Source organism: Dermacentor albipictus, chromosome 1, assembly GCF_038994185.2.
Source record: "Dermacentor albipictus isolate Rhodes 1998 colony chromosome 1, USDA_Dalb.pri_finalv2, whole genome shotgun sequence".
Taxonomy (NCBI): Eukaryota; Metazoa; Arthropoda; class Arachnida; order Ixodida; family Ixodidae; genus Dermacentor; species Dermacentor albipictus.
Genome location: NC_091821.1, coordinates 113,858,968 through 113,885,142, shown reverse-complemented (window position 1 = coordinate 113,885,142; position 26,175 = coordinate 113,858,968). Strand labels below are relative to the sequence as shown.

The window sequence follows — 26,175 nt, the reverse complement described above, 5'->3', positions numbered from 1 at the left end:
TTAACAAACTATACGCTTGTGGGTACAATAACGTCATTACTACGTCAACACGCGTAACGACAACTTGCCAGTCCATACTAGACTTGTTTATCGTCAGCATAGACACTGATGTAAGCGCAGCTGGCACGGTATGCGCCGGCGTAAGTGACCACTGTCCTGTTTTTATTGCTTTTCCTAAAACTACTGAAAATGAAATAACTTGCCAGGATATCGTTAAACATAGATGTATGTCTAGCAGAAATATGACTTCATTCCGCATGCGTATGCTGAGGGAAAATTGGTCTTCTGTTTACGATAGGCTAGACCCAAATGAGAGCTATCGTGAATTTTTATCTATATTCACTAGTCATTACAACGCATCTTTTCCTTACGTAAGCACCACAGCTAACAGAAAAAGAAAACCTTGGGTAGGGCGCGAGCATATCAAAATGATCAAGAAAAAAGGTCGTCTTTTTAAGAAGTTTTTGCGCACACGCGATATTAAGGAATTTGAGGCCTTTAAAACTTACAGAAACAAACTAACTGCCGCGTTGAAAAAGGCAAAGGCCTCCTACTATAACCACATGTTTTCTGATATCTGTCGACGGCGCCCAAACCAAGTTTGGAAAGCCATCAATCAGGCACTGAACCGCAAAGCTGGTCAGAATACATTAACGGAAATAACCATTAACGGGAACAAACTTTCCGGTGTGCATCTAGCCGAGCACTTCAGTGAGCACTTTGCTAATGCGGTGCAACCTCTGGGAAGCATTGCTCATACTAACATTAATTACCATAATACTGACACAATTTTTCTCGCACCCACAGATGAAGCAGAAATAGTATGCACATTTCTTTCACTAAAAAACAGTAAAGCTGTCGATGTCGATGGATTTCAGGTAGAGGCGATTAAGCACGTAATTGACCTCCTTGCTCCTTGTTTAACCTACGTGTTTAATCTAGTCTTTCAGACTGGCTGTTTCCCAAATCTCATGAAAATCTCAAAAGTTTCTGTTATATTTAAAGGTGGGGATATTAATGATGCTAATAATTACCGACCAATTTCTATAATACCTGTATTCTCCAAGGGATTAGAGAAGATAATATTCTGCCGCGTAAATAGCTTCTTCAACAAACACAAAATACTTTCGGAGTACCAGCACGGTTTTCAACGTGGTAAATCTACACAGACTGCACTGTTAGCTCAAAAAGAACTGATAATTAATAACATCGAAGAAAGAAAGCTTACGCTGGGCGTTTTCATTGACTATAGCAAAGCCTTCGATACCCTAAACCATTACATTTTACTCGGGAAATTAAGTGCTTATGGGGTACGTGGTGTAGCTAATTCACTATTTAGTTCGTATCTGTCTGAGAGAAAACAATGCGTCTCAATTGCTAACTGTTTTTCATCTTCTAAAACCATTTCTTGTGGCGTACCTCAAGGAAGCATTTTAGGACCAATGCTCTTCAATATCTACATAAATGATATTGTTAAGATAAACAATGACGCCTCATTTCTGCTCTATGCGGATGACACTAGTATTTTTGTTTCTGGACAAGATCCAACTGAAATTGTTGCAAGAACTCAAAGTGTACTTGCAGATGTGCTGCAATGGTCTACAGCTAATGGCCTACGAATAAATGCGACAAAAACAAAAGCTGTCTTTTTCAGATCCCGAGGCACTGAAGTCGACGTCAACCAATCATTAACGCTTGAGGGAATACCCGTCGAAATAGTGGAGAAACATAAACTGCTGGGCGTGACTTTTTCTGCTCATATGACATGGACGTGTCATATTGAATCACTAACTAAATCGTTATCGCGTGCTGCTGGTGTTCTGTCACGATGTAGGCACTTTCTTCCAGAAAATGCTAAACTTCAGATTTATCATGCTCTGTTTTCTTCCCATATAAATTACTGCCTGTTAGTCTGGGGCACCACAACCCTTAGTAACATAAATACAATTCAGCTATTGCAGAAAAGAGCACTTCGGTATATTGCAAACGTCCCGCGCAATAGTTCTACAGTTACATTGTTTACCCGCTATAAGATATTCAGTGTGAAACGCATGTTCGATTTTCGTTTAATGTATGCTTATTTCTTTTCAAACGAACAATTCAAAGTTTTTATTAAAGATTTATCTAATATAAGCATGCATTACACTGATTCACGCACCCGCAGCACCGACAAGTGGCTTGTTCCTCGTTCCCGCACGACCTATTTTATGTAGTCTCTTAGATTCACACTGCCGTCCCTACTTAATAAATATGAAGAGAAAGACGCCAACTTTTTTACGTTTACAAAAAAAGAAATGCGTGAATTTTTTCTAACTCTAGTCTAATGTCTTTTGTACTGTCCGAACATGATCAAGTATGTTTCATTATTGCTTGTAACACGTTTATTTTCGTCATTTTATAATGTGTGTTCATGTGAACATTGAATATTTCAACTATAATGTACAACTGTTCTGGAGTGTACTTATATACTGACTTTATTTGTTCTATTGTTCCGTTGTTGTATTTGCACAACCTCTTCTTAATTTCTTTTTTTTACTGGATTTTTTTTACTTGATTTCTGTAAATTTGTTTTTGAACGTATGAATCGTAATACCGCTGTCATGTACGTGGGCCCTTAGGTATTTTCAAGTGGTGTTACTACCGCTTTTCGCCTAAGGGACCCCCAACTGTCGTTGGAAATAAAGATTGATTGATTGATTGATTGATTGATTGATTGATTGATTGATTGATTGATTGATTGATTGATTGATTGATTGATTGATTGATTGATTGATTGATTACCACAAGAAGAATTTTGCTTCAACACAAAATTTCAACGCAACACAACACATTTATTTAAACAGGGTGTCCCAGCTAACTTTAACCACTTTAAAAATATGCGAATGCCACGTAGCTGGACAGAACCAAGGTAATGTTGTTTGCTGTCGCTTGGAGATACTCATATTATTTTTTGCATTCCCCCTAATTAGATAATTCATCTAAGTTCAATTATTAACTTCTCACATATTATAATTAGATTTAAAAAATGTCAGTGAGAAAATTGGAGAGCGAAATGAAAAACGGTCGATACACCGTTCGGTTGATCAATACGTGCTACATAAATGCGTTTTTCCGAGCGTGAAAGAAGCCCCAAATGCATGCAAAATTGTCGCGCGACTGGCCGCTCGAGGCACTTCGCGTGTATTCGTGGGCTTTTTTCACGCTCGAAAAAAACACTTTTATCTAGCACGTATTGAGTAACAGAAAGCTGTATCGTGAGATTCTCATGTTGCTCTACAATTTTCTCATCGACACTTCCCACCTAATTATAATGATGAGAATTTCACTAATTAATTGAGACTGAATGTCTAATTATGCGTAATGCAAAAAATGATCTGAGTATCTCGAAGCGACGGCAAACAACATTACCCTGGCTTTGTTTTGCTACGTAGCTTTTGCACATTTTTTAACTCTGGCTAAATTTCGCGGGAACACGCTGTATACATTTGCAAGGACGACTATATACACACATATAGCCTCTGCATTATGACAGGAATGAGCCATTGCTGATGATGATGTTGAAGCGGAACAAAAATGCAAGGATACCCAGCCATAAAAAGCTTCGCGGTAGAACAAATGGCATAAAAACAGTTGTCATGTAGTGGCGATGGATGCGACGTCTGATTGAGTTGTTGACTTGAAACACGTCTTCAGGTCATCTGCGACTGCCAATATCTTTTATTTTTATTTGTCACGGTTATCGCAGTGAAAAGAATACAGGTACGAAAAACATTTACAAAGCAGCATGCTAGCATGCTCACGGTTCAGTGATTCAAAACCATCAAAACGAGGCTGCACATTATAAACAAGCGAAAGGAGGCAGATATAAACCTGGATAAGACATCGAGACGTTCGGATCAGTGCACATTGCATTATGACGCTTCGCAGCACAAGCAGATGTAGGGAAAACAACATATTCGGCGTTAGGGGTTTGCCTGTGTGACCGAGCTTTCGTTCATCATGAATATTCCCGTGTCTATGAATAATGCATATAATAAAGAGCTCCGTGCCGACTCCTGTACTCCGGAACATGAGAAAATTGCACACTTTCGGTCTCTGTTTGCGCGCTGCAGCTTGTCGATTTATTTGTGTTTCGAGCTTTTCTGCACCACCGTCTGTGGGTTAAGGGTTGAAAAGCACACGCGTATAGAAATCGCTGGTTCATTTGTTTCGCCCAAGCGGGCGAGATATGCTAAAGGTCACACAAATTACGTCATGTGCTGAACGGTTACGTTACTTACAGGGGCGTAACTATAATCAGAAATAAAAATTTATGTTAGGTATTTGCATCACTTTCTTTTCCTGTTATCTTTGCAATTTCATCCTTACGCATGTAAACGGAAGAACGCCCGAGTACAATTAGGCCACATCTCAATGATTTGATGTGGTTTAGTGCTCTATATGACGTACAACACCTGTTCCCCGCCTCAAACCTTCCAAGTGTACTGTTCCGAAGGTAGAATTCAATCAATCAATAATTCTATCAACTATATTCAATCAATCAACCATAATGAATCAAGCTATCTATTTAAGTTCATTGCTCATATATAATTTAGTAAAATTTTTCGTTTCAATTACTTTTTACTTGAAATTTAAAGCATTGAACGAGCCAAGCCATTATATTAGCTAATAGTGCGCAAGGTGCGAATCTTGGAGCCACTTTCTTCTCACACATGATGAAACACAGGAAACGCCTAACTTCATCCAACACTTGCTAAGGCTGTGTGAATGCGAGCACGAATCACAATTTATCACGCAAAGCGGACATGGCGTTTCTCCTTCCGCAGCCGTTATTTCTCCGAAATGAGCTCGGCTTTCAGCCATGAGGTCATCCCACACGTTCTCATCCTGTCGGACACCCCGTACGCTTTTCGCAGCTTGCTTGCCCCGCAAAAGCACCGTCACCAAATCTGTCGCCCCTATGGATGACCGACAGCTTGCATCCACGTGCGCACGCATTTGTGCCAGCAGTATTCGTGCCAGAAGAGAATGCGCATATGACGCCGCCGTGTTTCGAGTTTGTCGGCACCGACTCATGCGGTACGGCTGTAACACTGTAGTGCAAATCGGTTTTCTCTCGCGGCTGTCGCGCGGCGGCTAGCGTGGCACGTGACCCGCGGGCGTGGTCCGGACATGTGGCGCGGAAGACAATCGCCGCGGGCTGACAGCTCGCCCGTGGCGCGCGGCGGCCGATAAGAAGGAAGGCCGAGGGGCGATCAGTACCTGCAGAGACGGATGGTGATCGGGCTGTGGCGGACCCGCCCGATTCGCCGTCGAGGCAATCGATGCCACGGGGCAACACCTCCGGTGTGCGCCCTGACAGTCCGTCTTTATTAATGACACCTCCCGGTTCGCACTCGCTCGCTACCGTTCGGGGGTGGATGCCGGTCGAGCTTGAGGCCTGTCGCACAATCTTCCGTGGACGTGGGAAAGTGCACGAGGAGGTTCGGCTCCAGCATAAAGTAAAACATAATATGGACTCGATTAGTACATTCTGGGCGGTGTGCTACTCTTTGCTTCTTCGTTTTCAGAAACATATTGACCTACTTTGCGTAACCAGTGGACATGAAAGCGATACTTAAAAAAATATGTATTTTATTTTCATCACTCACATACTCACTCGCGACTTCCTGCAAGCCCGCATAAGGCTGGTATTTCAACTGGGTTTTTGTTGTTCATTAACTGCGATATTGTGGTATACTGGGCTACGAAAGAGCCCATTGTCGCAAAAGTGTAACTGAAAACAAAACAAATGGGAACTTGAAGAGATGGAGAAATATAGCACATAGACAAATTGAAATCAAAACATTTTCCATTCCCGTGGAACAGGGGCATAGCCAGGGGGCGAAGTGGACTTATGTGGCTTTAGCGCCCCCCCCCCCCCCTTTCGAAATTCTTTTGTGCTGTCATGCACAGCCGACCAAACAATCCCCGGCACCGGAAATCATTCGCGATTTTGTCTAGAATGTCTTTTTCACGCTCGAAAAGAGATTTCAGCATGAAGATTCCGAACTCCGGCTGTATTTCGCGCAAACGCCTATGCCCCGGGAGTTAGATAACCCAACGAGCCCCCATCCGAGCACAAAGTTTCAAGGGCGTTTAGATGGCGAGCGGGCTCGTCGTGGCATCTCGCGGAGGCCGCGGAATCTGCGGAGCGCATAGATTTAAATTTTGAAACTTTATGGGTATAAAATTCCCATAAACTTTTGATGCGAAAGGTGCATCGGCATTTCCAAAGTCGTTCTTTCGATTTTTAATTCCGGAACTTTGTGGATTTAATGTTGTTATAAACATTGGACGCCAAAGGTGCGTTGACTTTTCTAAAGTCCTACAACGGACCAAACAACGAGACAAGCCAAATCAACACACTGTCATACAAGTTCTTAAAGCACGCAGCGAGGTCCGATGAGACGAAGCGTTGTGATGGTTCATTTGGGCCGTCATGTTACAGAAAAGAATATCAACATTTTTTTTTTCACATGCGCTAAAGCATCCATGTCAAGACGCTAAAGCCAGCAAAGGCAACTTTGTTCTTATTTATTTTTTGTACTTTGACTTTTATTCGCGAGAACACATTGAGCCTCTTCGATTTTTCTTGGGCTGCCACAACCAGCCAGAGCGCATGAGTTTTCTTGTGTTGCCCCGACCACCGCGCGGCGCACTTTGGTGCGCGTTCGTTTTTCTCTGGCCGAGCGGATTTTCGCCTGGCAGAATTTTAGACGCTTTCCGGCTGGACGAGAAAAAAAAAAAACAATGATCGCTCGACGGATTGGACGGATTGAAACGTGTCCGCTTGAGCGCAACCTCGCTGGAAACTCTTGTCTCGCCGGTGTAGGATACCGAGCGCCTCACGCTTTCTTCGATATTCCTTCGGTAGCCACATTAGGTGCCCAAAGTAGCCATTCGATTGTGGCCAAGATGCTTTCCTTCGGGTTTTTTCAATATCGGTCACCTCCCCCCCCCCCCAACAAAAGAAAAAAAAAGACATTGTTGTGGCGCAGCGAATTGTAGCATGGTGAATGTTCGATTTTCTTACTTCTTTTGCGGAAAGTAATGGGCCACGGGACGCTTCAGTTGCCGGATACTCATATTATTGCGATAACAATTATATGGACACCCCAGGCGCATTCCTGCCGGCGCCGTCGCCCTCATGTTCCGTATAACGTCCAAGGCCGATGACATCGTGAACGCGCGCTGCATGCTGTATGTGCGAGTGAAAGTGTGGAAGGGGGGAGGGGGGGCATGGGTGAGCCGACGATGGTGGCTCAGTCTTGTGTGCGCAAGGGAGAAAATCGGGGAGGAAGCACGCCACCTTCCGTCGCGCGCGATACGTCAGGGGGGTGGAGGGAGAGGGATGGGCCTTAGGATTCAGTTATCTGTGACTCTGTGAATGGGAAACATGTTTATTTGCCTCGTTTGACGCATTATATGCAGTGACTTTTTCTAAGATACGTAGATTTATTGGAGACTTATACGCATATTTAAATATCTTGTTGCGAGGTTTTGTGTATACGTGCAGTGAACTTTGTTTCCAGTGACACTTTTTTGCTTTTATCAACATTTATCTTCGCGTTTCTATGTTCCATTGTATCTTCGTATTTTTAATGTACGAGGGCGAGTAAAAAGAAAGAGAGCGAACCCATCCCGCGCAATAATGGTTCCGTTCATTATCTGCTTGGCATGCGCGTAGCACACAGGCATCTCTCATTTAGAAAAGTGACACGCAGGTGGGAGGATAAATGTTCTTTAAGGCTCTCATACACTGTTGAACATGGTCGCGTGACATAACGGAATTCTCCAAATGTTGAACAGCGTGGTGTCGTGAGGTTTTTGACAGCTGAAGGTGTTTCCCAAAAAGAAATTAGTTGCCGTATGGCTGCCGTGTACGTTGAAAATTGCATTTCATTGGCCACTGTGTAACGTTGGAGCAAACTGTTCAAAGAAGGACATGAAAGTTGCAAATACGATCCAAGACCGGGTCAAAGCGGCGGTGCAATCACCCCCAACACAATTGCAAAGGTTGATGAGCTGATGCGACTAGAACGGAGGATAAGCATTAATGAAGTGGCAGAGCGTGTGAACATCAGTCACGGTTCGGTTCACACCATTATTCATGAACATCTCGGTTATCGGCTCTTGTGTGCGCTATGAATAGCCAACATTTTGAACCACCGCCAAAAGACGGAGAAGTTCGGCGCTGCCTTGACTCATCAGATTCGGTATCACAATGAGGATGACGACTTTTTGTTTGCAATTGTGACCGGGGACGAATCATGGTGCCACTACTACAAGCCTGAAACGTGATGGCAAAGCTTACAGTTGAAACATTCGAATTCGCCACCCCAAAGAATACAAAGGCCGTCATTTCCACCGGAAACGTGTTGTTGACTTTTTTTTTTTCGCTCGTCAGGGGCCGTTACTCATCGAATTTACTAAACTTGGAGAGGCTAGCAATTGTTTCCAATATTGTGAAACGCCGGGTCGGCTGCGTGTCGCAATCAAGAACAAACGACTTGGAGAATTGGCGAATGGTGTCATCATGCTCCACGACAATGCCCATCCCCACGTCCTTGATGTGGTTAACACAAAACTGGCAAAGTTCAAGTCGGAGACGCTGCAACATCCGCCATACAGCCGAGACTAGTCGCCTGGTGACTTCCACATTTTGGGGCAATTGAGAAAAAAAAAAGCTCTCGGGAACTAGATTCGTGTCGGACGATGACGTGAATGAGTCAGTTACAGTCTTTTTTAAGTAGCAACCCAAGCACGTTTATGAGACGGGAATCACACGACTCGTTAGGACAAATGTCTCAATGCTCATGGAGACTACATTTAAATAAAGTACTCCGTTTGTCATATATTCACAATAGCTCACTTTAATTAGACTCGCCCTCGTATATTTTGCAGAACTCCTGGTTTTTATATGTGCTCTCTGTTGCGACTATAATTTCGGTGCAATTACTTACAATACACGACCGGTGACAGCTACTCCTCCGCAATACATTGGAACAAAGGACAGCGTCATCGAGTTTTCTTCCTTGCCATTGCATTTGTACAAAAATGCAAGCAGCTTTCCTTAATGACAAAGTTTCATTAAAATATTTGTAATCAACTTGTTTATTTTATGGCCTTTACATTTTTCATATCAGCGCCATGCACTGCTTTGCTTGTTTCGAACTGATATAGTTCTAAATAGTGTTATTTTCATTACTTATAAAATAGACAAAGACATGGAAGCATTGTTATCAGTTGTTTCGGGTACAATTTTTGGGACATACGAGTCTGTTTGTTCATGAAAAAAATACATATTTTACTTGTCTTGATAGTGTGGAGCGTTCAAGAATTCGTTTCCAGCGTATGGCAATGCAGTTATTATACATGAGTTTGATTCCTCGGCAAATTTTATAACGAGGAGGCCGAGCTGCAACGTGAGCCCCCTCCCCACCCCAACGAACGCACACACAAGCACACACACACACACACACACACACACACACACACACACACACACACACACACACACACACACACACACACACACACTACAAAAAGCATGATATTTTCCTAAGCCGGCCTCCCAAGTGGCTCTTTCCGATCTCTTCAGTTCTCGTACATGACGATGCGTAACAGGCATGTGTCCTCCCGATTCATCAGCCTCGAAACAAAGAGGCGCGATGAATAAGCGTTGACATTAAGATTTACCCTCAAACAGCAGCTCGGCGGCAGCATCGCTGACAAGGCGTCGTACCCTTCGTGACACCACTGACTGCGCATACGCGTGCCCATAAGATGCACGGCGGGGAACGACAGCCAGTGCATGGCGCATGGAGTACGTCACCCGGCCCGATACCGGCGACCATGCACCGTACGCATCAGAGAGTGTCCTCCAAGCGTAGTGAGTGGTGCCTCGCTGGAGGTCCAATTACGCCGTCCCGTTTCGTCCCATAATGCCTGGTTATATGGTGACGGGGAGCTCACACCATTTCGCGGTATAAGCGTCGTGCCGCGCGATAACACCGCTTCATTACCTTCTGGAATGTTTTATGCCTGTCGCTGGATTGCCCGAAGAAGAAGAAGAAGAAGAATAAATAAAGAAAGCGCAAAGAGAAACAACAGCAACAACGTGCCCTGCCTTTGCGCCCCGCACGATTACGCGTGTTGCATGGCTCCCTCCGCTCACGGCGCACACGCGGACACAAAGAAGAGGGCCTAGCTGATTGGCTGTTGCCCTGCCATCCCACAGTTGTGTCACTTTCGCTGCTCCGGTGTATTTTGGTGGTGGCCCACGAGACACGCAGGTCGTCGTATGCGACTGCAAAAAAAAAAAAAGGCAGAGTGTCTGAATCTGTCTTTCTACAAGTTTAGCGACGGCACAGGCGGTTCCTGCAGATGGTGCAAGAACCAATGCGATGCTCACCGCCACATCTCGGTACCCGTTCTCGCAGGGAAGCTTGAAGCGCTTGCCTTTCTGGAAACACTCGCGCTGTCATTCACTTCCAGCGAAGATTGTGAGTATGCATGTACGGTGTATCAGTTGGCGGTGGCAGCACCTCTGGATGCCACGAAATCAACTTCGCTGTCAGTAACCCGGTGTCCTTCGACGTGCCTGAGTAAATCGTATTCTCCCTTCAAATCAGCGGCCTGATTTGAGCCACTAGCCACCAGCGCGTTGCAGACGCCCATTGTTGAGGCTGCCCAGCACTGCGCCTGCAGCACGAGTATAGCTGCCGCCAGGGGCACAATAGCGTTGTGATGAGGCACCCGCGTTGCCCAAGAGTGGCTTGCGGGCTTCGCTCGATAATGTATTTTGACCTGAGGGTAAATGTTGTCCCAATAGGTGAGTGCTGGTATCAGATACTGTAATGTCAGAACAGGGCTTGCGGATGCGAATCACCTCCGTAAGAAAAAGGAAACACTCACGGCGGCGAATGTGTAGCTGACGTGCTAAGAATGTAAGAATGAATAAATTTTTTATGAATTGTTATAAATGAATTAAATAATTAGTATACACAATATAAAAAAAACAATCATGGTGTGCGTACGTGTGACCGCAGTGTAGCTGTGGCTTTCATAGTGACGTAAGGCGTTTCATGTCATACAGTTCAAGCCTGAAATACGTACACAACAAACACAAATACACGCGCGATATGTTCCTGCTTGCATTACTGCAACACCTCACGATGCCATACCAACAAGCCTACGTTGCAACACTCGTCGATTTTATAGCGAATTTCCTCTCCGATGTCTGAATACGAAATCCGTGTAACAGTGACTTTTGAGTGTGATTCGACAATCGGACAACTTTGCACAAATGAATGAATAAACAACTTACTGGATGAATAAAAAATCATGTTATCAAGTAGCTAATCATCTATTTAAATAATTTATTAAGTAATCTAATTAATATTGAAGGAATGTTTTTTGAAGTAGTATCTTCTTTGACCTAACCATTGGGAAAGAGGGGATTCCGGAAAAGATAGATTTGTGACAAGTGCTGAGTTTCTTAGGATAAAAGCGGTGGGTGACACCTGTCTCCCTCTCGAAATAGGATGTTGATTTTAAAGGGCATTTTTTTTACCACGTTAGGATGTTGTCGTTTTCAAGTGGCATTGACAGTCCTTTCACCGATAGGGTGGTTCAATTTGCTGAGAAACTCATAAATAATATTAAATAACCAATAAACGACGTACCGAAAGCCAAATGGGCAGCTGCTTCGTGTGACGTCACGATGAGTCCTTATGGTCAGATCCTGCACTACCGTGATGCAAACACTCAGAAAGCGTGCTAAACACGCAGCACACAAGGTGCTAATGCCAATACAGTGAAGCTGACGACATCTTCTGACGACACGGGGAGCTTTTCCAGCTTCTTCGAACTATAGACAGCAGTGATTTCAGCAACGATGTGAGCACTGTAGGATCGCCACTTGCTTTTGACCCACCGCCACGCGAGGCAGCTGACGCGCCCCAAGCTTAACGCATCGTGCTGCGGCAAGACTGAGAGAAGCACCAGTTATCACGTCTGTAAGGACGTCGATTGTCAGCCGTTGTCTCGTAGAAAAAGAAGCCAGCTACGTCGTTTATGGGCTATGTGCCGGTGTAATCTCTCTCGTCGCAAACACAGGGTGGTCAGTAAAAAAGTCATACATTCGTGGGCATGAGTCGGGAACACGCAACCAATCTTTAAGATTTGTTTTCAGCAACACTAAATGGCTTGCAGTGATATCTATTGGCAGATAGTCAGATTGCAAACGAGAACGTATGTTCAAAATTTTATTAAGATCATTGCATGGACGCCGACAAACGCCGAAGTTGCCCTTTAAGCATACAAACAAAATTACCCACATTTTTCGTGTTTTCTTTCTTTTTCTAATAATAACGCAATAAAATCAAGCAATACATATAATTAGGTGAAGAAATATCATCATCATCATCATCATTATCATCATCATCAACAACAACCTGGTTACGCCCACTGCAGGGCAAAGGCCTCTCCCACACTTCTCCAACAACCCCTGTCATGTACTAATTGTGGCCATGTTGTCCCTGCAAACGGTGAAGAAATATAACGACATATAAATGTTTGATTGCTTGGTGACGTAATTGTTGAAATTGACTCTTGCACTGCGTATGTATGCGTTGACTCTGCGTGCGTATGTAACATGAATGCAGAACCCACCGTTCGGTCACTCGTAGGAAGCGTATAGGCTGCGACAAAACACCCGTCTCATGGCATCCGTGTCCTAAAAGCATCACCGCAAAACTTTACATAATTATTCTGTAGTACGTTCCCTGTTGAGCCATTGGAACCGTCAGACCACTTCAACGAACGTTTCTGTGACAGGCCACGGTAGCAGCATACACCACTGCGTTTCTTGGTCGCACAATAGGATGAATGTACTATCTTATCTTGAGTTGGACGCTCTCTTCCTGAGATAGCGTTGCATCGAGAGTTTGTTTGAGCTTTGCTTCATTCTGCTTCTTGGTGCGAGTGCTTTGGACAGCGATCGCTGCGCTTCTGATCGATCTTTCACCCGTAGTCGCAGCTTCAATGAACATGTCCGTGGTTCCCGTAAGTCAAATTCGTTGATTTGTTGTAAATGAGAAATAAGTGATAAAGCCGCTTCGCAAAAATATAGAAGACAACGAGCGTGTGCTTGAGCTCCAAACGACAGCATCGCCTGCACCAGGGCCTATATGCGGTTAATATATTCCTGAGCACCTTCACTCCGCTTGTGACTATTGCTGTTCGGCGTTTGCGAGTTAGTTTTTTTTTTTGCGCTGGTTAGCCCAACGCAATGGCTAACTGCTTTTTAGAGTGAAACGGTTTTTTTTTCTTTCGCCTCCTCGTAGACTACGGCCCTTTGACTCGTTCGGAAGTTCTCTTTGTCATTGACCAGCCGCCTTTGTCAATAATAGGTCCGGCATCACGATTGGCCGGCACCAGCTCTTACGAACAATTCCAGTCTAAAATCTTCTTTGTAAATAAGGGCCCTAAGCTCGTATTCACACACAAAAGAATTCCCTACTCTATAATTCTCGTAAGAGCAGATGTCGGCATCGTGAGGTTGGACATACTATTAGCGAGTGGCCGGCCAACTGCAAGCAACACTTACGAATGAAAAGCTTTGTGAATTTGGGTGCTAAATCGCTTAGTTACATTCTCTGCTTTCTCTTTCGTTCTCTCTCATTTACTCATACACACTGAAGGTCGCTGATTAGGAAACTGCCGAACTAATTTTAATTAAACATAAAAAGTAAAGCTGTGAAGCTGCAGTGACTGCAGGGAAACTACGTTTTATTTGAGCGCTACACTCACTTACCAGAACTTGTCAGTCCGTGCCAAAAAAAAAAAAAAAAAACTTGGAGACCATGATAACAACTTTTAATTTCTGTAATAGAAAATCGCAGTGCTCTTAACTGCATTTATTAGTACCTCTAAAGCTGACATAATTATTTCCCTAGTCTACTGCTTAAACTACATTATGATTTGCTTCGAGCGAGTGTTGCTAAGGGTTATTCAAAAATCGGTCGTATATTTCGGAACAATGTATATATTATCGATTTCTTTCGTTTTACGCAATGCAATAGGCGCAGCATCCGAGGTAACAGTGTTATATTTTTATAACCGAAAGAATATAGAGTGATAAACATGGTTTTTCCATTCTTCTCTCATCGCTTTCAGGCTCTGCCTGACCTGCGTGGGCCTCCCAGAGAACCTCGGCAGGGCAGCTCTACGTACGCCACCGCACTGAAAGCGCTTTCCGAGCGCGTTTCCCGCCTTCACCTCTGAGGTGAGTCAACAGCCGCAGAGTGTATGCGCTGCAACGACAAATAGGCAGAAGACAGAGAGCGAAAGCCTCACTTTCCCGGAAACAGGCGAAACAGTTGCATTCGAAAGGTGCTTTCAGCACGGGTGTTTCCATGTTAGAAAACAAACAAAGAAATGGAAGAACAAACAGCAAACAGCGCCACAGTAATGGTCGCCTGTCGAGAGAGACACTAACGCTCCTGCAAGCGCGAGGTCACATTATCGTCGTTCGTTTGCTCACAGGGCGCTCGAGCGTCTGGGGCGCTCTTGTCTAACAACAACGACCTCGCGCTTGTAGCGCGCAACTTGGCACGACGGTTAGAAACGCGCCCAGAAAAGCAATTTCGCCCGTTCAAATGTCACCTCCATGAAAGGTATAAATATTTACGTTAGTCCCCAGTTCTGCGTAAGAAATATCAAACAAGGCATACCATACGTGTTTATAACTACACCGTCGAGATTCTTACTTTTGCTTCGTCGATACGCACAAACATCAAAACATAGAGAGAAAAAAAAAAGACATGGCTGTACACACATGGCGGTTTAAATACAGATAGCAAAGCTGGGTGTGCTGAAAAAAGGAATTACGAAATAAATGACTGCGACACACTATCATTTCACGCAAAATAGGAAATGTCACAACCTCTCAGAAAACAATAAAAAAAAAAACTTTAACCACCATGAAACCCCTCGCAAAGGCTGTTTTCTCCACAAATCAATACTTTTCCAACCAAGACATCAGGATGGCGGATACGATGTTGGAATCCCTTTCGAAGCTTCCACTATATAACGAGTTCATGCCAGTAAATACTACTACTACTACTACTACTACTACTACTAGTTCAACCCGCCGTGGTTGCTCAGTGGCTATGGTGTTGGGCTGCTGAGCACGAGGTCGCGGGATCGAGTCCCGGCCACGGCGGCCGCATTTCGATGGGGGCGAAATGCGAAAACACCCGTGTGCTTAGATTTAGGTGCACGTTAAAGAACCCCAGGTGGTCAAAATTTCCGGAGTCCTCCACTACGGCGTGCCTCATAATCAGAAAGTGGTTTTGGCACGTAAAACCCCAAATATTATATTACTACTAGTTCTTCTTCTTCTGCTTCTTCTAGTTTCGGAAGACAGATTGCCGTGTACAACCTGCGGAACAGTGTACGAGAATTGAATTCCCTCGATAGTCTGCAAACAAAACCAAATGAGCGCCTATCCCCCTTGCAAAGCGTTTAGCGTGAGCTGAAATGCGTAAGGTTGTATCAGAAGGTACACGAAGATCTCACAGACCTTACAGAATGTTACAGAATCTACAGAGTAAGAGAAAGAAATACTTGCTATTTCGAGTGCGAAATTCATGACTTTGGTCTTAGCAGCATTCAAGGTGAGGTTACCATCTTTGTACCATTTAGAAAAAGAAAACATGTCAGACTACAGGATGCGACAGTCATCAACAGTCTGAATTTCCCTAAATATGTTGATGCCATCGACGTATAGAAGGAATTAAGAATTCTGAATAGCGGAAAAAATGTCATTAATAAAGTAAAAAGAAAAGGAGTGGTCATAATAGTGATCCTTGGGGGAGGCCGCTAGTTGGAATGTAAACAGAAGATGTTTCGCCATTGACGTTAACATAACATAATCTATCAAGAAGATAACTCCACCAGATATTGACAATCAGGGAGTCAACACCAAAATGCGTAAGCTTGATCGGAAGCAGTGAGTGGCTGGCTATACCGAAAGCGTTGCAGGGGTCACAGGGATGGCGTCAACTTGCCCCCTTTGAAGTACCGGCGCGGAGATCTGTCACATGAAATTTGCGAGAGGAGTGATAGTGGAGCGCCTGGCGTAAATCCATGACGATTCCGAATCAATGAGTTCTTCCCTGTACAAGGCAATGTATTCTGAAGAGCAAGCTGAAAAATATTAGCCATAGAACAGGGAAGAGAGATCGGGCGATATTTTGAAACATCGGCCTTACAGCCAGATTTGAATAAAGGAAACACATGAGCAGTTTCCCACATATTCAACGAGTTGTTAAATACAGTTGTCAGCACTGGGGCAGATATACTTCTGCAAGCTTTTAGAATGGCGCAGGGGATGCCATCAAGGCCGCGGCATAAGGAAAGCTTCAAGAGCTTAGTGCATTCGCTGATGAGGTTTTCATCAAAGAATGCAGCACTGAAGCTTATTTATTTGTTGGAAACGATAAACTTGGCTTTCTAGCCAGTCTTCGAAAGCCGTCTCTCGATGCCCATACCGTTTGCTATTTCGCTGTCTAGGCTGTGAATCTCGACAGAACACGTGACATGCTATTATGAGAGACGGTAACGTGGGCAACTGAGCTTTGTTTCGCCTTTCTATTTTAACTACGTTATATATATAAACGCTGCTTTCCCAGGGCCATCCGCCCAGGAAATCTTCCAATATATATGATCGTATCATCAGAAGCCAGCAGACAAAGACACCAAGGACAACACAGGGTAAATTACTTGTACTTGCTAATTGAATTAAAGAAATGATAACTTAATGCTAATGAAAGTGGATGACAAATCAGCTGGTCACTAGTGGGATACGAACTCTAGCCTTCGCATTACGCGTGCGATGCTCCTACCAATTGAGCTACCGCAGCGCCGTTTTCCCATACACGTTCTGGGGTACTTATGTTTTACTGCTAGACTAACCCATATATGTATCGTGACGGAGGCGAGATGCAGGCGGAGGATATATTTACAAAATATTTACAAGAAAAGCTGGGCAAGAGAAGACCTCTGATCCGGCCCACGTGGAAGCGTCATCGTCGTCGTCTTCATCGCTCTGCCGAACCTCACGTTCAACCTGTATCGATCGCCCCGTAACTTCACATAATATATATATTCCAAGATTTCCTGGGCCGATAGCACTCGGAAAGCAGTTCAGACGGAGAGAGAAATGCCGTGCAACGCGTGACCAATGTGCGATTAGTTTTCAAACAGGGGCATTTGATGTGCATTTATTCTTATGAACGTTCTACAACGATAAAGCGCCTCGAAAAGGAGAATTAGTGCTGAATAGCTATGGCACTTTGGAGCAAGCGTTTTCACCCCCACAGTGTCGAGACGACGCCGAGGAGGCTCCTCGAATGTGGCCGTAATTTGTTCATTCGCTGATAAGTGCGCAATAAAATGGGTTAACTGGAAATTTTTAACACTCGGCCTTTTTAAAGAAACGTTGCGCACACAACAATACTGAGCCTCAAAATACATCGAAGCTAGTGAAAAAAGAAAAAGAAGCTGAAAAAAACTGAAACTGAAGTCAACATCGTATACACTTAGATTGACGCTAAGGTCGACAACCTTTGCGCACTACTCTGCCAGAACGTAGAAAAATGTACGCATGCTTCTCGCGGGTGTTGAACCACGAGAACGCCAGATTTCCTTACGCTGTTGCTTTTAGCATGAGAAATTGTGGAGCGGTGGGTCTTATTCGGGAAGTACTGCTGTGTCTCATTGACTGATTTACCGGTGCGTACTGCAACCTCATATGTGAACAACCGTGACTTCTTACAGAACATTTACTGTGAAATCTATGTGGGGAGCTGTCGGCGCCTGTCAGAGGTGCTGCCTATTCCTAACCTATGAATGACGGGGAAAAATAGCTATACGAGAAAATGTTATACGCAATAACATTAAAAAAGTAATTGAAGAGTTTTGGTCAGTGGATGTTTACTTTTTAAAAGGCGCATGCTGGCAGTAGAGCTGGCTATTCAATTTTCAGGAGTAAATGGTTGTGCCGTATTTGACCACATTTTCCGGTGTGGTCACACTTTACGATGCAAATGCGCACTGCTTGCGCCCAAGCACGGCGAAAGTAGTGCTTCTGAAGAGTGAGCGAATGTGCTCCACCGAGGAGCCCTACAACGCTCGAAAAGCCAGAGTTAAATACTTCACTGCCGCATGGGCTATTAACTGCACTTGCTTAGTTGTTTTATAATGGCATAAAATGATATCCACGAACGTGGCCGCACTGCAATTCGGGTCGTGTTCTTTAGAAGAGTTATCTATATGGCTACTTGGAAACGTATATTTGAGAACGATGACGTGCGAAGCGTGGGACGAAAGGAAGACGAAAAGCTCATGGTGAAAAGTTAGAGAAAAAAAAAACATTCCCAGTTGTTAATAGGGCTTGTCTCGGCCGTCTCGTCGTCCTATGGTCCCATGTTTAACGCTTCATTGTTGTCGAAAGGTCGTACGCTCATTGCGGCAAAATCCTGTTATGAAAATTTGTCCACCTTCGCATGACTTTAAGAGTATGCTGAACTGCCTTCATCGCCACTGCATGCGTATTTCTTGTAACCAATTATCGCGCTGCTGGCGCGACTTTACCGCTGGTTACGACGCAGCGAGGGGACCAGGCGGCCGATCGACGCCGGAGGAGGGAGCACAGGGCTTTTGTTTCGCTTTCACTTGTGGACCTCTTGCAACAGAAGGAACAGTAATGCTTCACGCATTGTTATGACCAACGTTGGGTTTCCTTATTCAACATATCCAACGTTTGAGCGTCTTCATGTAACACTTTGTTTAATAATCGTTGTAATATATCTTCCTCTGGCCTTTTATTCGTTCTGCGCTGCCTTGTACTTGACTCGTTTTTTTATATTTAGACCACAAGAGAATCCTTTGCGAAAAAGAGTAGTGAATGGGCACCAATGTCTCCTAAATATTGCCTATCGAAACGACAGAGAGAACGAGAAATAGAAAACGCGCCCCGGAACAGACTGCAGAACAGCTTCTAACCCACGAAATCAATTCCTCAAATAACTGCAACTGACCTTTCTGCGCCTTTTGTCCCGAAGTTGTAGTGATTGGATGTCGGGCGCCAGCCTCCAGAAAAAAGAAGAAAAAAACGCCACGGAGAAAAAAATCAAACGGAATGAACCATGCTTCGCGTCATGAGAATTCCAGCAGCGATCTCCGACTAGATGTCCCGCAGACGCTTTTAGTAACTGTCTTAAAAGCAATCACTACATCATTACACTGAAGGTAAAAAAAACAGCCGTAATTATCCTAGCAGAATATTCTATTGAATTTGACAGCTGCCTCAAAACGGAGTACTTTCTTCCTCATGACCCCCCCTCCGCCTCCCCTACAATGCGGTTATCGCTCTCTTGTGTGCAAGTGCATTGCCGAGTTTATACTAACCACACCAGCTAAACGTGTGACGCATTTATGTGTAATAAGCGTGACATCCCTTCTTGTTTGAAAGTTCAGAGAACACAAGAATATTGTAAAAAAAATCACACTTTCAGAAGGGGAAGCGTTCCCATACACAGAGCGCGTTTGGGTAGTTTATTTCACAAACGAGAAAAAAAAAATTACGCATGTGGTATTACGCTGTCTTCTGCTCTGTTGTACATTGGCTGCTGTGGAAACATTGAGGTAGACAATAATCCGGCTACTCCATTTCTTAATGTGCGGCATCATATGAGAAGTAAGTTCATAATAGTAATTCAACTTGAGATAGGACATGCGTCTTGCTGAAGGAAACAAGGGTTACACCGACTCGGCGGCGGCATAACTCAAGTTTGCAACAGCAACGCGCAAAACGTGTTTGTTGCATGCCACCACGACATCACCGCGTAAATGAGAACGTGCACGCGTTGCCGGTGTGCGAACGACGGAAGCGCGCGACGCGCCCTCGGACAGCACGCAGGGTACATACAGAGGTTAACCTTGTTGTCGCCGCTGTCATTGCTGGACGCCTCATCCGATTAGTGCGGCTCGACGCGCACAACGGTGCACGATCTCTGAGCGGCCGTGCTTCTCGTCAACGACACCACAGACGCGCAAGCTCGCGGAGCAAGCGAACGACCGCAAGGAAAGTGTCTGGATTGAGGCTGCAAGATAGCGTAGCTTCGCCGCTGATCACAGAGCAGCTGCTATTTCTCGAAGAAGTAAACAAACTGCGTTCGTTTCGGATCCGTCACAGAAGTGTCGACTGACCTAAGTCGGCAAGTGAAGTGTCAATGCTTAAGACTGACGTAACAGAAAGATGAATAATAAAACCTCATAAAGGCTCTGGAAAACCGCGTCGAAAGGAGAGACTGCATGCATAGCCGCTTCAGGCAATTTACGAGTCATTGTACATGTGTCTGATTACGGTAACGGTAAGCGGCGTTTACGCGAGCAAGCCTGTGAGTCAGCTCTGTTCGCGCAAAAAGAAAAAGAAATAAGAAAGACAACGCTACACACACCTTGCTACTAATGATGGAGTCAAATGAAAAATTGATGTCACGGTATGCCCAAAGGTTTTAACGTTCTCACATGAACAATACACAAGCGGGCTAAATTAATTAAGGATGAAGGCATAGATATTCGGATCATCTGGGTTCCCGCGTACAGTGGCATTCCATGGCATGAACAAGCACGCACTCAGGCCACAACGTTAGAAACTTCAGAAGAAACGGCAGAGCCGGACTACCAAATGCCGGCTATACGGAACTGCCAGCTCGAGCTAAAGGAAGCAAAATACGACTCGTAAAGGTGTAGACAGACAATGAAACGGTGCATTCCATCCTTACGCGACGAGATGCCGTCGCACTTACAAGAGTGAGAATCGGAACAGCAATAACCACTGCTGTGACCTACCGATGCCAACGAATACAGAGTGGTCCTGCAAATGATCCGCCAAAAGGGAAAGAACAGACGAAGTACCTCATTTGTGGCCTTCAAACCCCACCAAAATTGGAACATATTTTGTGTGAGTGCCGATTCTTTGGCGGCCAAGAGGCAGCAGGCGCTCCTGGGACTGTTTCTCCGTGGTGCAGGCGACGAGGAATACAAAGAAGGGTGCACACCTAACAACAAGCTCGCCTATACGAGCCTTTTAAGTTTTATTAAGAACAGCGGTCTCTATAAATGCATTTAACGCCTAGGCCCTAAGGCTATCTTTTTTTTTAAGTTCGTTTTCAATAAAGACGTCACACCACTCACTAAACACCACTGACTGCACCACCTGAACGCTCCTTATAGAGGCTGTCCCCAACCTCGAGAACCTTTTTTTTTTGTCGGCATTGTTGGTATAGAGTGCTATTTAAACAAAATTATTTGCTTCCCTGTCGGTCTGAGCTATACAACGCCGCATATAAAGAGTTTGATGGCGCAGAAAGTACTGAGCATATTATGTGCGTCTGTCCTCACCAAAGAGTACAGATAGGCTCCCCTGGAACTGCGCTGATTTGTCTTGATGATCAGCCGCTTTCGAAAAATACCATTACGGGATGGATACTTTAGCGGTCGCCACAAACCAACCATGGCTGCTCAGTGGTTATGGCGTCCTCTTGCTGAGCACAATGTCACGAGTCATGCTATCGGCCTCGGCCATCACGTTACGATGTGGGTAGAATGCGAAACGCCCTCGTGCTACTTGGATTTAGGTGCTTGTTATAGAACGCGCACAGTGGAAATTAATTCAGTCCGCAATGCGGCGGACTGAATTAAGCGTCTCTCATAGCCCGCGTGTTGCTTGGAGACGTTAAACCCCATAATTTGAATTTCAACAGTCGTCAATAACACAACGCCATGAGGGGGCTCTTGCGCTTTGCAGCGTCGAATATGGCAACGGTGATGACAAAGATGTTACGTAGACAAACTCCACCGCGTAACAGGGCAGATGGAAGGACGGAACGAACCCCATTTCGAGGGCTTATCTGGTGCCGTTTGTACAATGAAGTTCATCCCGATCTTTGAACTGGTGTTCCAGAAAATCGTCGCGTTTGGTACCCTATATTAAGTAAACGATGCACAGATGGCGGCTCAACGACGCATACTGCAGCCTAACAGAACGGATTCATATGCACGAACGGACAACTCAAGAGAGCAAATCCAGGGTCAGGTACTAACTTATGTCACAGCAATACGTCATAGGTACGTGAGCCTGTTCACGTTGCTTGTTTAGTCACCTGGCAACATAAATGCGCGCAGTGTGTTATTAGTACAAATACGACGCATATGATGATGTGAAGTACTTGACAACGGGAAAAACCTCGGCGCCAATTAAAGCACGCTTCTTGTAGATTTACCGCGGATGATCCTTGACATCTTTGGGAAACTATCTGCACTTGCACTTTCTACCACTGAAAATCATCATGGAAGCAACAGCTATGCGCTGTTTGAAAGAGCCGGAAAAGTAGAAGCCTCACATCACAGGGAAGGAGATTCATGATTTTGGCACCGAACTGAGGCCAATGTCAATCGAATGACCTGTAGTGTGTTATTTTGGCACGCAAATACCATCATTGTCGATGGAATAACAGCGGAACAAGTAGTAGATTTTACGCGTCACCATTAACTTTCTTTCATTTTTTTCTTTTGGTTTTAGTAACCCCAGAAGATTTAATTCTTAGTCAGGGTGAAAATAATGTCTGCTTAGAATCGTCATATACTGCAACGTATGTAAGTTAACGTGCGCAGATGGTGTTTAAAATTCGCTTAAATGCATTATCAGGCACCTACTACAACACAGTTATTAGGTATCGTTGCCGTGTGATTGGAAGTTGTTTAACCTATGTCGTAATTATTTGCCATTGCATTCCCATAGGTTGCTTATTTTCGTCTATTTCTTTTTTTCCTTCTTCATTTCTTGCTTTCTTGCAATGCACGCTATTCTGAACAGCAAATCTGTGCAGTAACGCACGATGAAAAATAGAGTGATAACTAAACGCACTTCTGTGATGAAAGCCTCAAGCGCAATGCTATACCTCCTGAGGTCTGGATACACTGTCATACATGATACCCTGAAACCTCGCCAGTGTACCCAGTTTACGGTGTTAATGTTATTCGCCTTTCTCATTATTTATTACCATTTTTTATTTTATTGTATAATTCCTATATAGGTTTCTTTCTTGCTGTGTCCGAACAAAATTGTCTTCGTTTAGCATTCCTGCCTTTCTTTAACAGCCTTCTCTCTTGAAAGAAAAGTAGTGAGCACCAGCGAACATCATTGTTGATTATGACGGAAGGAGGCTATAGCAAAAACCAAGAGAGTGGAGTGAAACGGCGTGCACATATACCATTCGGTATTTTATTGTTTTTTGTGGTTAGTGTTGCTGCTGTTCGTTCCAGGAACATTGAGGCCGGGTAGGGGTGGCTGCACGGAGCTCGAGATCCGGCAGTGAGCCTGGCTCTTGACAAACCTTTCTCTCCAAAGCAATGCGTTCTCAGGGCAAACTCGAAGTACGTCTTACTTGTTCGCACTTTGACCCAGCTATCAGCGACTGTTTCTCCTCTGTCTAGTATTTTCCTCGCACTCTTGCGGATTAGATGTGATTCCAGGTCTGCGCTTGATGCCACCACGCAATTTGCTAGCAAACAGATCCACTCCTGTTCTCACTTTACTGGAAAGGACGGAGAAGACGCACGGAAAGGGGGTGGGGGGGGGGATCAGGGTATTTGAAGAAGGAGGAAAGAAAGTGGAATAGGTGTGTTGCTGGGCTAAAGGAAGGAATTCGCGTTGGGTTCCTTTAATATACTCAGAAGCAGGCGCATGGACGATTGCGTTGAGTTACTGCCACGCGGTGTACAGATAATTGAATCTAGCTCTGGTAACAAAAGGCCGCTGGTGCACATTCAATCTGTTGTGTATTAAAGATTCTGAGGGCAAATTGATCGGGTGCCGGAATACGGGGTGAATCTGTTTCCTTTCTCAAGCAACCAGGAAAACGAGAACATTGAACTTTGCTGTAGGGTCTTTGTTTGTTTTTCTTATTTTCTTATTTTGTTTTGTTGGGGAACAACTGCTTCACTGTATTGCGGCCTCGTTGCTTGCTTCGAAGCTCACAATAAAGATTAATCGTATTTTACTGCGTTATTGCTAGATTCAGTGCTTTTTACTTTTATGCATGTTACGCTGCAAAGAGAGGGCGATAAATAAAAGTGAAGGCGTCGAATATCCAGTTTGTGTTTGAATCCTCCTTCACCCATCCTCTCCCCACTCTGGTTAACCTCCCTGCCTTTCCCCTTTATTCTATTTCTTTCTTTTTCTCTCTCTCTCTCTCAATCTCTCTCTCCCTCTCTCTCCTTTAGAAGAAGCTTATGAAATTGAAGCCACCATGTCAGCCTGGCGCACATGAGCTTTTTCATCAGTTTTGCCACGCAGGACGATAGGGAAACCGGTCGATATGTGTTGAAGGCTGTTCTGTTCTTTCAGGGCTTATAGCTATCCGAACAACCTATGCCGACTTACACGATGACGATACATATTGATTTATCCAGATATGGTTAAAGAATGACAAGAGAAGATTATTCCAATCCTCAAGTAAGTTAGGAATTACCTGATTGGTGATTCCCCCCAGTCTCAGGGCACAGCGGCAGCGCGAGGAGTCTATGGCTGTGTGCAGCTCCCTCGATGTGAATGAGGCATCCATCACAGATTGAGTAGCACGCGGAAAGAAGAAATAAGTCACTGCGTATTTCCCAAACTCGTGAATGTCCTCAAACTCCTCAACCAGAGGCATCAAAAATTTGTATTTCAATAAGAAAAGTGCGACAAAAGGCTTCAGGGGTCTAGGTGCACTGAATGGATTGTTTACCGCCCCATATTCTAGACATCAGAGTAAACACACTTAACTTTTCAGAAAAAGCATTCCATTGATTCTTCCAGAGGTTCTTATCTTGTCGGCGAATAGCTGCGCTGAGTCCGTTCAATACCGCCTTCACAGCACGGTCTCCCTTCTTTCGCACAAGTTGCCTCTCTGCTTTTCTACGAATAGCGCACGGATTACGGAGCTTTAGGTCGGGAGCCGGCAAGTGCTGGGGCAGCTTTAGAGTGGTAGTTGCTGCTGCCTTGCTTGCTATCATCTCTTGAATAAGCTCACCAGTATACTTCACTAGGTGTGCTCTGTATTTGTTCCAGTTATTCACCTTGCTAATTTTATGCCCACTTTTATGAAACCTAAGAGCCCTTATGAAGATCGCGAAGTGATCACTTCCCATCCGATCTATTCTTATTTAGCTATTTGTCTTTCTCTGCAACTGGCCGCAAACTAGCTCTCTTTACGATGTCCAGGTTAAACAGATGTTGTTGTTGCCTCATGATCTGGTAAGTGCTTCAAAACTAGACCGTGAACTTTGTTGTCGCTTTTCTCTATTATACATGGTGCCGGCGGCACTCGCTGAAACAGCCACTTCAGTAGTCTTCACGCAAGTGTCTCCAAATCGCGGAGGAAACGTTGGCGCACTTAAGCTGAAACAAGAACAACAAATTGCTCCAACAGTCGCAAGCAGCTTACAAGAACTATAACGACATATCAATTTATCGTTAGCGTTTTGAAAGTTGCAATATTGCATAAAAAGGTTGCGACTGAGGGGGCGGGGACTATGAAACAAGGGGAAGCAAACGTTTATCGTATCCATAAGCTTGCATCTTGCGAGAGACAACGCTGGTCCTGTATATGATTATCTTCTGTGTCCCTTATTTATTGTGCATTGCTTTTCCATGGCCTAACTTATGGTGCAAGGCCAGTATGTAAGTAGCCTATTGAAGTCATGCTGCTCAAAGATTGCATTACAGCAAGGCGTTCACCTTGACATTGCTTCCGCAGTTTCAAGCAGAGAAATTATTGAAATAAAGAGCTCTTGGTTCAAGTATATCTATATATACGTACATCTGTGACATTGGAAGGAGACGGATGCCATACTGTGAAACTTTCGGGGCTGCAAAGTTTTCGAAATCAATAGCACTAAAGCTTCCTTTCGGCTTTAATGTGAAAGATGTGCTACGCAAAACCTGCCACAAAAATTCGGAACCCCTCTTATCTGCTAAAGCGCTTTGAAACTTTTCGCTAAGACTGCGCTTTG

General features: G+C 44.5%; 1 protein-coding gene across 5 annotated transcripts in view; it reads left to right on the top strand.

The window, feature by feature from the left end:
- LOC139049454 (tachykinin-like peptides receptor 99D) overlaps positions 1-26,175 on the top strand; it is an 880,050-nt gene that overhangs the window by 277,230 nt on the left and 576,645 nt on the right. For 3 of the 5 annotated variants that reach the window (XM_070524895.1, XM_070524903.1, XM_070524896.1), the window contains exon 3: positions 14,224-14,332. The gene's annotated coding sequence lies outside the window, so the exon portion shown is untranslated. Of the gene's footprint in view, positions 1-13,025; positions 13,111-14,223; positions 14,333-26,175 lie in introns of those variants that run through there. The other 2 variants (XM_070524894.1, XM_070524914.1) reach the window with 1 other exon arrangement.